The sequence below is a fragment of the Triticum urartu genome, chromosome 3A (assembly GCF_056163025.1).
Source record: "Triticum urartu cultivar PI428250 chromosome 3A, HENAU_Tu73, whole genome shotgun sequence".
Lineage (NCBI taxonomy): Eukaryota > Viridiplantae > Streptophyta > Magnoliopsida > Poales > Poaceae > Triticum > Triticum urartu.
In genome coordinates, this window is record NC_141875.1 from 683,729,779 (window position 1) to 683,742,112 (window position 12,334).

Consider the following 12,334-nt stretch of genomic DNA (forward strand, 5'->3'; position numbering starts at 1 on the left):
AACCCCTTTCTACAGGAAGGCTGATGCAGTCGAAGCAGCCGAAGCAGAAGTGATTTCGTCTGATGATGATTTTCAGAAGATTGCTTACCCGAAGAATGCTAAATGTGCTGCTGGTACTGTTGCTGGTAGAGGTGGGAAGAATGTTGTGATCACCAGGAGGAAACCGGCAGTTGAGTTTGGGAACATAACTTCCTCCAAGAGAGCATCAAAATTGCCTTTGAAGTGGCGTTCTCCTGTCGCTCCCCTGAAAAAATACAGTTACCCTCATCTATCCGAGGCCCGGAAGTTGAAACAGTATGTCTTGAGTAAAGACGGTCTGGAGAAGTATTCTGAGTGAGTTACCCTCATCTGTCGCTCCCTTGCCTTGGAGTTCTAGTGTCTGAACTTCTGTTGTTGTATTGTCTGAACTGCCGTTGTTGTAGTATCTGAACTTCTGTTTTATGTCTCCTCTTGCCTTTTGAGTTATAGTGTCTGAACTTCTCTTTGTTGTTGTATCTGAACTTCTAATATTTTTTACCATCCTTTTGTATTCTGCAGGACAAGCTACTGCATGTTTACCATCCCTGCGAATGTGATTGACCTCACAGGACGTGTCCTTTATACGCTTTTCGGTGAAGGGCAGCAGATGGAAGGAGACATAATGGATTATCTCATAAATTTGTGGAAGGATAAGCCGGAGACCTCTGAGATATTCACTAGTGCTGACAGGGTTGTGCTTAGTCCCTACTTCATACAGGTTTTAGTTCTTTGCAGCCCTATCACCTTCTTTTTGCCTTAGTTTTGTTGTAGTAGCATTTGGGAGATGTTTTAATTGTGTTTTTGTGAATGCACAGTACTGCCTGGAGTATGATTTCTTTGGTGCAACAGTTCCAAAGTTTGATGCAAAAAATATCTGCTGGTCTCCTCCCAATGTTTGTTCGCAAGGAAGAAGACCTTCTTAACGCAAAGCTGGTTAGGTTTTCATAACTCTTGCTTTTTTTCATTTCATGTGCATCCTTTTGCGGAGTTTGTCAAGAAAGTTTTTGTTCATGCCGGTTCTTCAGTACATATGCTTTTATAGTTTGTGTTCACCGGTCCTTTCATTCTTTGCAGGTTTTCTTGATTCTATTCAAGCCAATTGGCACAATGGCGCACTACAGTGTGTATGTGTTGAATAGATATCGTGGGAGCATTGACATCCTTGATTCACTTTCTTAATAATATGCAAACGTCGCGATTGAGTTTCCACGGGGACTGCCAAAATATTGTGAGTGTTTCTTATCCTGAACCTCCTTTCACATTCTCTTGTTTGACACGAAGTTTATTATGCCTTGTGTTGACAAAATATGTTGCTGTCTCTGTTTTGGTAATACTTCTTGAACTGTCTGTCATTTAGAAGTTGAACTTCTACTATTTTTTTAGGTGGATCTTATGCAAGCGTCGCTTTTTTATGTACCTGAACTTAACTATTTTGGTTAACATGTTTTTGACTTCATCTAATTTTGTTATTTCTGGCAGATGAAGAGATTTGTTGGGTTGCTCGAGGAGGTGTACGGCAAGGCTGCATACAAGGCGAGCAAGCAGCCTAACTGGGTGACTTTTGCAAAGAGGTCGACTTTCATCGATGTCCCGAAGCAGAAGAGTAATGATTGTGGTTTCTTTGCCGTGAAGTTCAGCTCGTCATATGATGGCGATGAGATTGTTGAAGATTTTGGTGATGTGGAAGTATGTTCTTTCTTTGTTCTTGTCTCATCATCCTTTGATTATTCTTGTGTGTTTTTGCTGAGACGCTCCTGCTGTGGTTTTAGATATCCGTTACTAAACCATCGTTTTCACCTTTCTTTTGTTTGCAGGCTGCTGCAGATGACTGGAAGGCTGAGTTGATGCACACTCTGATTTTTAGCGAGAAGAATGAAGTCGTGCGTTCAGAGCTCCCTAAAGAGATCTAGTCCTTTGGCCCGTGAATTCGAAGCATTAGTTTCATCTATAGATTTGATTTCGTACAGATTTTTAGGTTTGATAATGATTGGAACAATTCCGTAAAGATTTGGTTGTAAGAATGTTTTTAGTGATTCGTGTATCTATAGGTGCAGCACTATTACTTTTGATATTGTGGACAAATGCATTTGGTGTGAAGAATGATTTGGCTTTGTGAATTTCAATGTATTGCATCGTTTTTCAGTATCCATGTGTTGAATGTTTTTGCCCCAACAGATGTATCTGAACTTCTGCCTCGGTTTTGGGTTAACTGCTTGATTTTTGTGTTGTTTATTTTCGGGCTCCCAACATATGATCGTAGACTTGAACTTCTGCTTTGAGATGTGGATGGGCTGCTGGTTTCAGGTGGAGAGGATATTCTGTGTTGTGTAATGTATTTGTAATGTTCAACCCCAACCAATATGTATGCTTTTGCGTAGAATCTATATTTGTTTTTTTGTGTTTTTTTCAAGTGCGAACATATTTCATATGTAAATCTGTGTAGAAATATTGTTGACGTTTATTTATCTTTTGTCGGCATTGTACATGAACTTCTGCACGTATCCAAGCAGAACTTCACATTTGAATGCGTTGTCTTAGGCTTGCTAACCTTAGTTTATGCGGTGAAACTTTATTTTTTAAGCATATTTTTTTCCTACATCGATTTTTATATACCTGAACTTCTTCTATAAGCTGACCCGAACTTCAATACTATATGATTATTTGCTGGTTGCACTTTTATGGAATACAACACAAGCACCTCCTTCCATAATATACCAGGACTTCTGCAGTAAGCTTACTTGAACTTCACAGTATATGTTTTTCATGTTTGTTCTTGCTTGCACTTCCATGCAATACATGACCAGCACATCACTTCATCCCATAACATACTAGGACTTCTGCAGTAATATTACTTGAACTTCACAGTGTATGTTTTTCATTTTATTACTGCTTGCTCTTTCATGTAGTACATCATCAGCACAGCACTTCATCTCATAACATACCAGGACTTTTGCAGTAATACTACGTGAACTTCACAGTGTATGTTACCAGAACTTCTTTGAAAGTTCAACAATAAAAGGGGATGACATAATTTTTCTGGACATTTACATGACATAAGTTTGCATTGTGTTAATTGACCTATTCTAACTGTTCATCAGCCTTGCGTTCCTCCTAGTCTTTGGTTGTATAGGTTTTTGCTTGACATGTACCTCTTCCTCTTCATCGTCCTCTTCCTCTTCCTCTTCATCATCCTCTTCCTCTTTCTCTTCATCGTTCTCTTCCTCTTTGTCTTCCTCTTCTTCGATGGTGTCTTCGTCTTCGTCTTCCTCTTCTTCGTCTTCGTCTTCCTCTTCTTCGACGGTGTCTTCATCTTTGTCTTCCTCTTCCTCTTCCACCTCTTTCTTGTTGCTGGCTCTGGGTTTTGCTTTCTGTTTCTTCTCTGGCTTTTTGCTTGTCTTTTCAGCATCTGCTCGCTTCGGGCATGTTCTTGCATTATGTGGTTCATACTCCTTGCATATGCTACAAAGTCTGGTGCTTGCTTTCTGTGGGTGTGGTCCCTTCTTTTGTTCCATAACTTTGGGTTGCTGTTTTTGAGATTTGGGTTGCTTGACCTCCTCGGCATTGTTTCTTTCCAAGAGTGTAGGACAGGTCAGCTTGTTGTGTCCCGCAACCTGGTTGCACACACTACATTTCCTGTGTCCAAGTGGCACTCCATTCTCATCGAGCACCACGACTCTTCCTGCAGGTGGTGCCTTTATTTGCGCTCTCTTGTCACTTTTCTTTGCTGCAGTAATTTTCTTCCTACCCTTTGTTTCAGAATACAGCGGCAGTTTCAGCGTCTCTTGCTGTCGCTGCTCCACTGATTGGCCATCACCCTGTTTGCATTGGTTGGCTCCAGCGGCGGCGTTGAGCATTTCAGCTGCATAATAGTGAAGGTCATCTTCAATTTCAGCGTCCTCTTCAGCCATCCTTTCGTCAGCATCCGCTCGATTTGCTGAATGTATTGCATCAAGCTCTTCCATGAGCCTCTTGAGAACATAGTAGGCTCTGTCATACTGCTGGTCACATCTCATCGCTTTCTTGTTAACCATCAAATTCAGCTGCAACAAGATGTCTTGCTTCGATAGCCTTGAGCTGCCATCCGATGTGGTTGTGTTGTAGTCCCTTGTATCAAAGGTTGGCAGTGATTTTGTAGTCTTTGTGTACCGTTTGAGGATATACTTGTTTGGAAATTTGTCAGGCTTCAGGTAGTCTAGTATGTTCATGATGTGAAGGCAGAACAGGCCTGCATTTTGCGATGAATGCAGAATACATAGTTTGTGAGCCAGCAATGAGTTTCATAAATTTTGATATGATACTACTAGTCTAGCTAGTTAATGAGTTTGTTTTCCCGCTCACCTGTGTGTGTCCAGAGCTTGCATTCACACTCATATATTTCATTGTCTCGGTCAGCTACAACCTGGAATTCATGCTTTGACCAGGAAAATCTTTCTTCATCATCATGGCCAGGCTTGTTGTGGTAGTACACAAGGTACTTAGTGGACTCTGCTATACGCTTTGCGCGAAATAGCGTGGCCTTTCTCATCCTATTCCTCATCTCTGTGTACACAGCTCTCGTGTACTTGATAGACATGTCCTCCTCGTAGCCGTAAGTTGTCTTTGTCACAGGATTGGTCTGCACATGTCAAAAAGTAAGATATTAGTCGAAGCAGAATCATGAGTTTCATTTTTAAAAATTCAAAGTGCACATGTTGAAGGTAAACAGAACATGATGGTGGTATTTTGTACTTGTCATTATACCATGCTGGTCATTGTTTGCTCGTTCTCCTTCTGCATCCGAGTTTGTATGCAAGCATTGACCCGCCTAGCAAACTTGTGTAGGTTCTGGGTCCCCTTGACAAACACTTTATTTAGCACGTGGTTCATGCTCTCGCTTTGTTGTGTGGAAGTCATTCTAGCACAGAAAATGTTCTTGTAATATGCTGAAATCCAAATCTTCCTATCACTCCAGAGCTGCATCATCATCTGGTCGTTCTCACTACACCACAACACTTAATTAGGGGCAGTTAACTGCCGGGAAAAGTAGCTGAACAAGGGCAAATGAACTGCCGGGGCGTTTGTTACTGCCAGCAGAAGTACCTTGAGGCACAGAAACTGCTGTTAGAACCTGAGCAACGCGGGCACAAACCCTGCCGGTACATTTTAAGGCACACTATCTGCCGGGACAACTCAAACCTGGCCCATTTACTGCCGGGGACGCTCTTGGGCGCGAGACCGAAAATATAACGGGCCTGAGCACGCACTGGCGAGGGAAAGCGCGCGAGAAATGAAATTTTTTGGCCCAAATGAATTATTAGACGCGCTGGCCCTCCATAGAGGCCGTAGCCGCCCCCAAATCAACGTCCCACTCCTACCCTCGACCAGATCGCATCTGCCGCCAGCCGCCCCCCCACCCAACCACAGCTGCCGTCGCCCCCCACCACCACAGCTCTGCCGTCGCCCCCACCCCGTCCACCGCCGCTGTCGCCCCCAACCAGCCCACAGCAGCGCCGGCAAGCACCGCTGCCCCCAACCACCCCACTGCAGCCGGCCGTCCTCCACCCAGCCAGAGGCGTCATCGCCCCCCACCACCGCAGCCCCGCCGTCGGCCCCTACCAACCCACCGCCACTGACCGCCCTCCACCCCGACCACTGCCGTCGTCGCCCCCAAGCACCCCACAGCAGTGCCGCCGAGCACCCAACTAACACGGCACTGCCACTGAGCCACTCCACCGGCAACGACCCTCCTCCGCCGAACGCGTTCCCTCATGACGACCCTACTTTGCGAGCCCCCCCACCCCCGAGCAGGCCTCCTCCCTAGGTGCGTGTCCACGGAGCAGAATCAAGGGCGCAAAGATTGTTACCGGCATGGCGCGCGCGAGGAATACCTTGTTGCCTTCATATTCTGCTTTTGTCCTGGATGATGTTGTTGATGCTACTACTTTTCTTAATGATCCTCGTGCAGTCGATGGAGCCAGGAGTTATTCAGATGGGATTGGTGAGTGCAATAGTGTTGGAGTGTGTGGACATTTTTTTCTCCAGGGAAGTCAAATCAGTGGTGGTTCTGTTCATTGCATTCATGTAATATTTGTATTCTCTGAAGGTGACGGTTCTGATTTAGTCCCTTTAAACCCAAGTGAGGCCGATAGCCTAAATAAATGTTTGCTCTACGTAACATAACATCTATAACTTTTGTATTTAGCCTTCTATAGCATCAGGGGCAAATAAGTGCTATCTTGTTTAAGTTTTACTTTCCTATATTTTAGAGTGCTTCATTGTAGGACTACACATGTTGAATCGTGATAACTATGGCATTAGGTTTCTCAAAGCCAAAGTTCAATTTTTACCACCCCACTGAGATTCTAATGTAGTTCTGTTGGTGTTAGAAATATACCTCGTAGTAGGACATATATAGATGGAACACTCGTTCCTACAATTCAGCAACCAAAGTGTGTTCCTTTTCCTTCCACAGTTACTTGCTTATCTACTTGAAATCTAATCTTTCAATTATAATGTGCCATAAATTTTCTTTTAAGGAAAAATAATGGAAAAAGGGAAGAGATGAAGATGATGCTGAAGCATGAGTGCGAGAGAGGCTAGCAAAACTTAAAGCAAGGAATCGTGCGGACTTTGAACGTTTTGGGTCCTAAAAAATTTCAAATATAAATGAAGATTCTGGAGGCTGAGCCAGTCAATGACAAACTAATAGGAGGAAGGTGATATAACATGCTTCTGTTTGGTTACCGCATCAATTATAAAACTGCATCTACTACTTCAGTTTTGAGGCACTTCATACACCATCTTGTTTTGTTATTTGTAGCGCACTGAATTAATGCCTACCGTTGAAGTAACTCGAGTTCTTAGGTCCAAAATGACTAGAGATGTTGAGGACAAATACATGGCAAAAGCAGGAATGTGACCACAAGCAAGCTGAGGAGGTATATATATGTTTCTCTTGGCTATCGCCATGTGATACTATTTCTTTGTTGTTTGACATTCAATTGTTATCTTGATAAATTTGGAAGGAACTCAAAGCCTCGCAATCTTGATAATGCTATTTCTTATAAGGAGTACCTTATAAGAAGCATTGATCACTTCAGAAAGAGCTAAGCTTATAAGATGCATTGTTTATACTGCATGCACCTTTGTTTGTGATGTTAGGCGATTTAAAATATTGAAGCAGGAAATATTGGCCAAGTCAAACCTCTTAGTTTTGCTTGTCCCATCGGAACCCTGCTCTGTTAGCTTACTACAAGTATTACCTCGTAGAATCAAATTGGAAGTGGTAAACTGCAGATTTGAATGGCCTCACATTTAGCATAAGTTTGCAAATAAAAAAGGCACATACATGTCTCAGTGTGAGCAGCCATGCCATGCCATCAGTGTGAGCAGCTGAATCCTTGCAAAAATTTCATATGGAAGCCCTGAAAATTTCATATGGAAGCCACTGGGTTTCATAACTGGCCCTTAGTCACTTAAATATCAACTGGTCTTTGTTTCTAGTCCCGGATTCTGTGTGGTGTGCAGTTCACAGATTCTTGTGTTTATCTTGCTTTCTCAACTACTTCCTTACACTGCTATAACTATCATTTCCAGCAATTGCTTCCTCCAGATTCCCTGTGGTCTTTGTCAATGGTTTCTTTAAAACTAAATTACTCTACACTAAATATTTACATTGGTTGCTCAAAGTAAAAAAATATGTACTCTGCACTGAATATTAACTTGTGGTCGTGTTTTTTAGAAGGGAACAATATCGATGTCAGAAGTAGTAACAGGAAGTAATAGCGGCCTATCCTACATCCACAAATGTCATTTAAATCCCAAAAGCACTTATATGCCGTTGATTAAAAAAAGCTTTCACTAGTAAGTTATAACTTGACATACAGTTTTGCCATGGAATCCTGCTTATATTCACTAGGTATTACTTTGTTTACTTAGAATTAGCTCCTGGCATGTTCGGTGTAAATCAATTATGTACGAATTTCTGGTTTGTGATATTTGACCATGGATAATTTTTGTATGTGCAGTGCAAATGATTCTTGCCTGATCTAATTATGTAATATTGCTTGCTGTGATGATGAAGTGCAACACATTTAGAAGAGTTTTATTTATGCCGATGAGTTAAATTGCTACATGTCAAAATCTTTAATTTGTCTCTTCAAAAATCTGAAACAAGAGCTCCATTTTGAGTTTCCAATCTGTTGCAGGTTTCCGAAAGGTACACAAGTTGATGGAGGTTTGAAAGGCCATCAAGCCGTTGAAGATTTGGAAGACCTATAATTAAGTTGGCGGAGTAATAATGTCATATGCCTTATTTCTTGAACCTGGAGACTTGCTCTGCTCATTTTGGTTGTGTGGCACATTTAGAAATATATGTACTTCTCCTTTTGTGGCACTACATTTTGTGTGGCACATCTAGAAACATATATGTACTTCTCCTTTTGTGGCACAACCTCCTTGTTATATATGTTTATTGAATCAAGTTTAAGGTTTTTGATGAGGCCTATATGTTACTTTGATTGATGAAGTGAATGTATAAATTGTGTGGTACGTCATGATTGCTTGAACATAATGAATGGATATTACATTAGGGATGCATAGAACAGTTTGCTAGTGAAATCAATGTACTGGCATAAAAACTGCCGGATGAAGATACTTGTGCTGGCAGTAGAACTGCCGGTAATTGTAGTTGCATGTGCCTTGACCAATCCGCCGGGAGAAAATGGACTGCCGGCAAATAGATGGGCAAGGGCAAAGAAACTGCCGGTAGAAGTCTATCTGCCGGGACAAGTAATCCCCGGCAGCCGTTCTCGTGGCGGTTCTATCTGCTGGGAGAAACACTGTCCTGGCAGTTTATTTGCCCTCTAAAGTGCCTTTTCCTGGCAGTTTTTCTGTCCTTGCATCAGTGTTGTGGTGTAGTGTCTCCAGGTGGTACTTGTGCACGAGTTCAGCCCAGGCATCTTCAAACTCCATTGGCATCAGCGGCCAGTTCAATATAGCTGTGAACTCCTTTTTGAATGTTTTATACTTTTTGTACATCAACGCGAGGTATTCCCTGTACTTCTTCAATATGTGCCAACGGCATAGCTTGTGGACGGTGTTTGGAAATGATTGTGGTATAGCTTTCGCCATCGATGGGCACTGGTCTAATCGAATTAAGAAAAATGAAACTTGATTCTTTTTTGTACTGATGGTGAACTTATGTTGCACAAGTAATTGAACTTCACATCTAGTAGTATGGCTATCTAAGAATATCACATGTATTTTTTTCTTACAGCAGTGTTGCTGAACTTCTGTGGTACAAGTGCTTGAACTTCACAGTTAGTAGTAGGACAAACTTGTAGTGTCACACTCAAAAATTTTCTTACAGCAGTGTTGTTGAACTTCTGTGGTAGCAGTGATTGACCTTCACATAAATAACTATGTTTTTCTGAACATGCTACATATTTTTATCTAACAGCTTCGTCCTTGAACTTCTATGATTCATGTACTTGAACTTCACATTCATAACTACTTTTTTTCTAAACATGTGACAGATAATTTTGCTTTCTTGTATTGCTAGTTGGACTTCTGTGCTAACAGTGGTTGAACTGCATTCTTTACATTTTTTCAGAAAAAACAAATGTACCCAATCAACAGAGACACATAGACTGAAAAGATGATGAAACTTGAGGAGTTTTTTTTTGAACTCACATGTTAGAATGCAAGTTGGGTGCTTGTTGTTCGTGCACCGTAGAAATGTATCGAACAACCACTAGAATGACTTTGCATCTTCGTCTCTTATCAGGGAAACAACAAATATTGTTGACTGCAAGTGATGGTTTGTTCCAACAAACACTCCTAGGGGCATATGAAATATGTTGGTCTTGTAAGTCGTGTCAAATGTTACGCAATCGCCGAAGTCTTGATAGGCTCCTCGGCAGCTTGCATTGGACCAGAAAATGTTTTTAATTGACTTGTCCTTGTCCACTTGGATGTCATAGAAAAACTCATCATTTATTGCCTTCATGTCATTGAAGAATGAAACAAGTTTTAATACATCATCCAAATCATCTTTCCTTGCATTCATGGCTTTCTGGCAAATCACACGCCAACATGCATTTGTTATTTTTGCTATCAAAGGGGTTGTGAGCTAGGATGCTATTTTTACATTGCAGCATGTGGGTGTTTGAATACTTACTGGTTTAGTAGGTCTCGTCCGGTCATGCTTAGGAAGTAGCTTCCATCTTCATTTTCAGATAGCATGGACATGATTGTTGTGTGCTCAACATCATGGTACTGCAGGAGCTTTACATACTCTAGAATAGTGGGGTCATAATTCTTGTGTGAGTGCAAAAATACCAGCATGTCATCAGTTTGCATGAGCTGATGATTATGATTGTACTCAATGTCCACTGCCACGCATGTGCCATCCTCCTGCACCTTCACCCTCATTCTTGCATTGCATCCCGTCCTCTGCGATGTTTTGTTTCGCTTCCTGTTGGCCTCTGAAACAGAAGATGTGTGTATCCCTTGGAAGGCGCAAACAAAATACTTGTGGTTATCATTTCCACCCGTCTTACTGATTCCAAAACCAGCATGCCTGGCGTATCTGTTATAAAATTCCCTTTTGCTTTCTCTACATCTTTGAATCACATCTTTAGTCTTGGTATTAGATAATCCGGTAGATCCGGCGTCTGCAGAAAAAGAAAAAAAATCCAAATAGCACGTTAAAATGCAGTTTATGAATTTGTTATTCTCGAGGGAGTAGAAAATGTGTAGATAATACAAGATGCGTATATAAATATTTTTTGTTTCACTTACGTGAGTGTATGATCGCAACTCCGCCGGTGTTGGCTGCTGTCCCTCTGTGATGGGGCATGGCGGAGTAATCATAGCAGGATGCAGCAGTGGATCACGAGGAGGAAGGAGGGCTGAAGATGGACTCTCTCTTGTTTGCGTCATTTTTGCTTGAGGTGGTTGTGGAAGTATTGCGATCCTGGTCTTGGTTTGCTCTTTTGTTTTGTGAAGCAATCCATCTACCTTATGCCCCGTAGAATTCTGACTTGTAGCAGCAGCAGTAGGATCAAACGGTGGTAGTGTGCAGATCACTCTCCTCCGTGTGTGTGTTGCTGTTGGATTTGTCCTAGGATCTGGTTTAGTTGCTTCGCTTTGGCATTGATGTGGCACACCAGGATAACCTCCAGAGTTACACGCAGGACTTGAGCTAATCCCCTCCTCCATCGGCGTGCTTGGGAGCCTGCTTGTGGATACAAAGAATCCGCGGGTGATTTCGGGCATCACCCAATTAGGTGGAGGCGCAAACGTGTGCGGATAGGGCTGCGACCCAGCATCTTGGAAGTATCCGTGTGTTTCGGGTGTCATCCATTTTTGGTCTGGAGCAGGTTGGTAATGTTGTTGGTGCGTTTGAGGTGTGACCCATTGAGGGGGTGGTGCAACGCGTACAGGCTTTGGATTGTGTACTTGCTACTGGGAACTTCTAAGCTTCTTCATGCGTCTCTCGTCTTGCTGACATAAAAGAAAAAATGTCTATTAGCACACAAGTTATATCTGCATATACCTTTGTAACTGAACTTAGCATTATTCACAGCCTGAACTTCTCATATAAAAGTGGTGAGAGCCATCACACTATGCACTGAGCTGAGCATCTGCCAATGCCTTTGTACCTGAATTGAGCACCATTCACAGAATGAACTTCACACCATGTTTTTTAATTCTATAGTATTTGATTACTTATATGTACCTGACTTAGCACTCTCCACAACCTGAACTTCTTGTTTTGCAAAGGGGAAATACTGTCTACAATTAAAAAACCTGAACCTTCATGAAGTTTTTGAATGGTTGGACTGCTAGTGCATACCAACCTGACCTTCATGTCATATCACATGCATGTTCTGTTTTCCTTTTATTTTTTTTGCACAGAACCAGACACATACCAACCCGAACTCTAGCACACTTACTAGTTGAACTTCACATGGCTTTTTGCACATGTGAATGTGAATCCAGGCAGATTTTATAGTGTTTGTAGCCTGGACTGGGGCTCACATACTACCTGAACTTCACATGCCTGTAAGCAGGCAGGCAGATTTTACAATGCTGTTTTTGTAGCCTGGACTGAGGCTCATACACTACCAGAACTTCACATGGTTGTAAGCAGGCAGGCAAATTTTAAAAAAGTTGTTGTAGCCTAGACTGATGCTCACACACCACCTGAACTTCACATAGCTGTAAGGAAATAACAAACCGAAGGAAGGAAGAAGTTCAACCATACCCTGGCTAGAAGGTCGGCCAACCTTTTTCCAGCAGCTGATAGGCCACCTTGAGAACAATTCGTCGT

The 12,334-nt window shown here is 42.2% G+C and overlaps 1 pseudogene; it reads right to left on the minus strand.

Moving 5' to 3' along the window:
* Positions 1 to 2,480: 2,480 nt before the first annotated feature.
* Positions 2,481 to 10,858, minus strand: LOC147981572 (protein FAR1-RELATED SEQUENCE 5-like; annotated as a pseudogene).
* Positions 10,859 to 12,334: the final 1,476 nt, after the last annotated feature.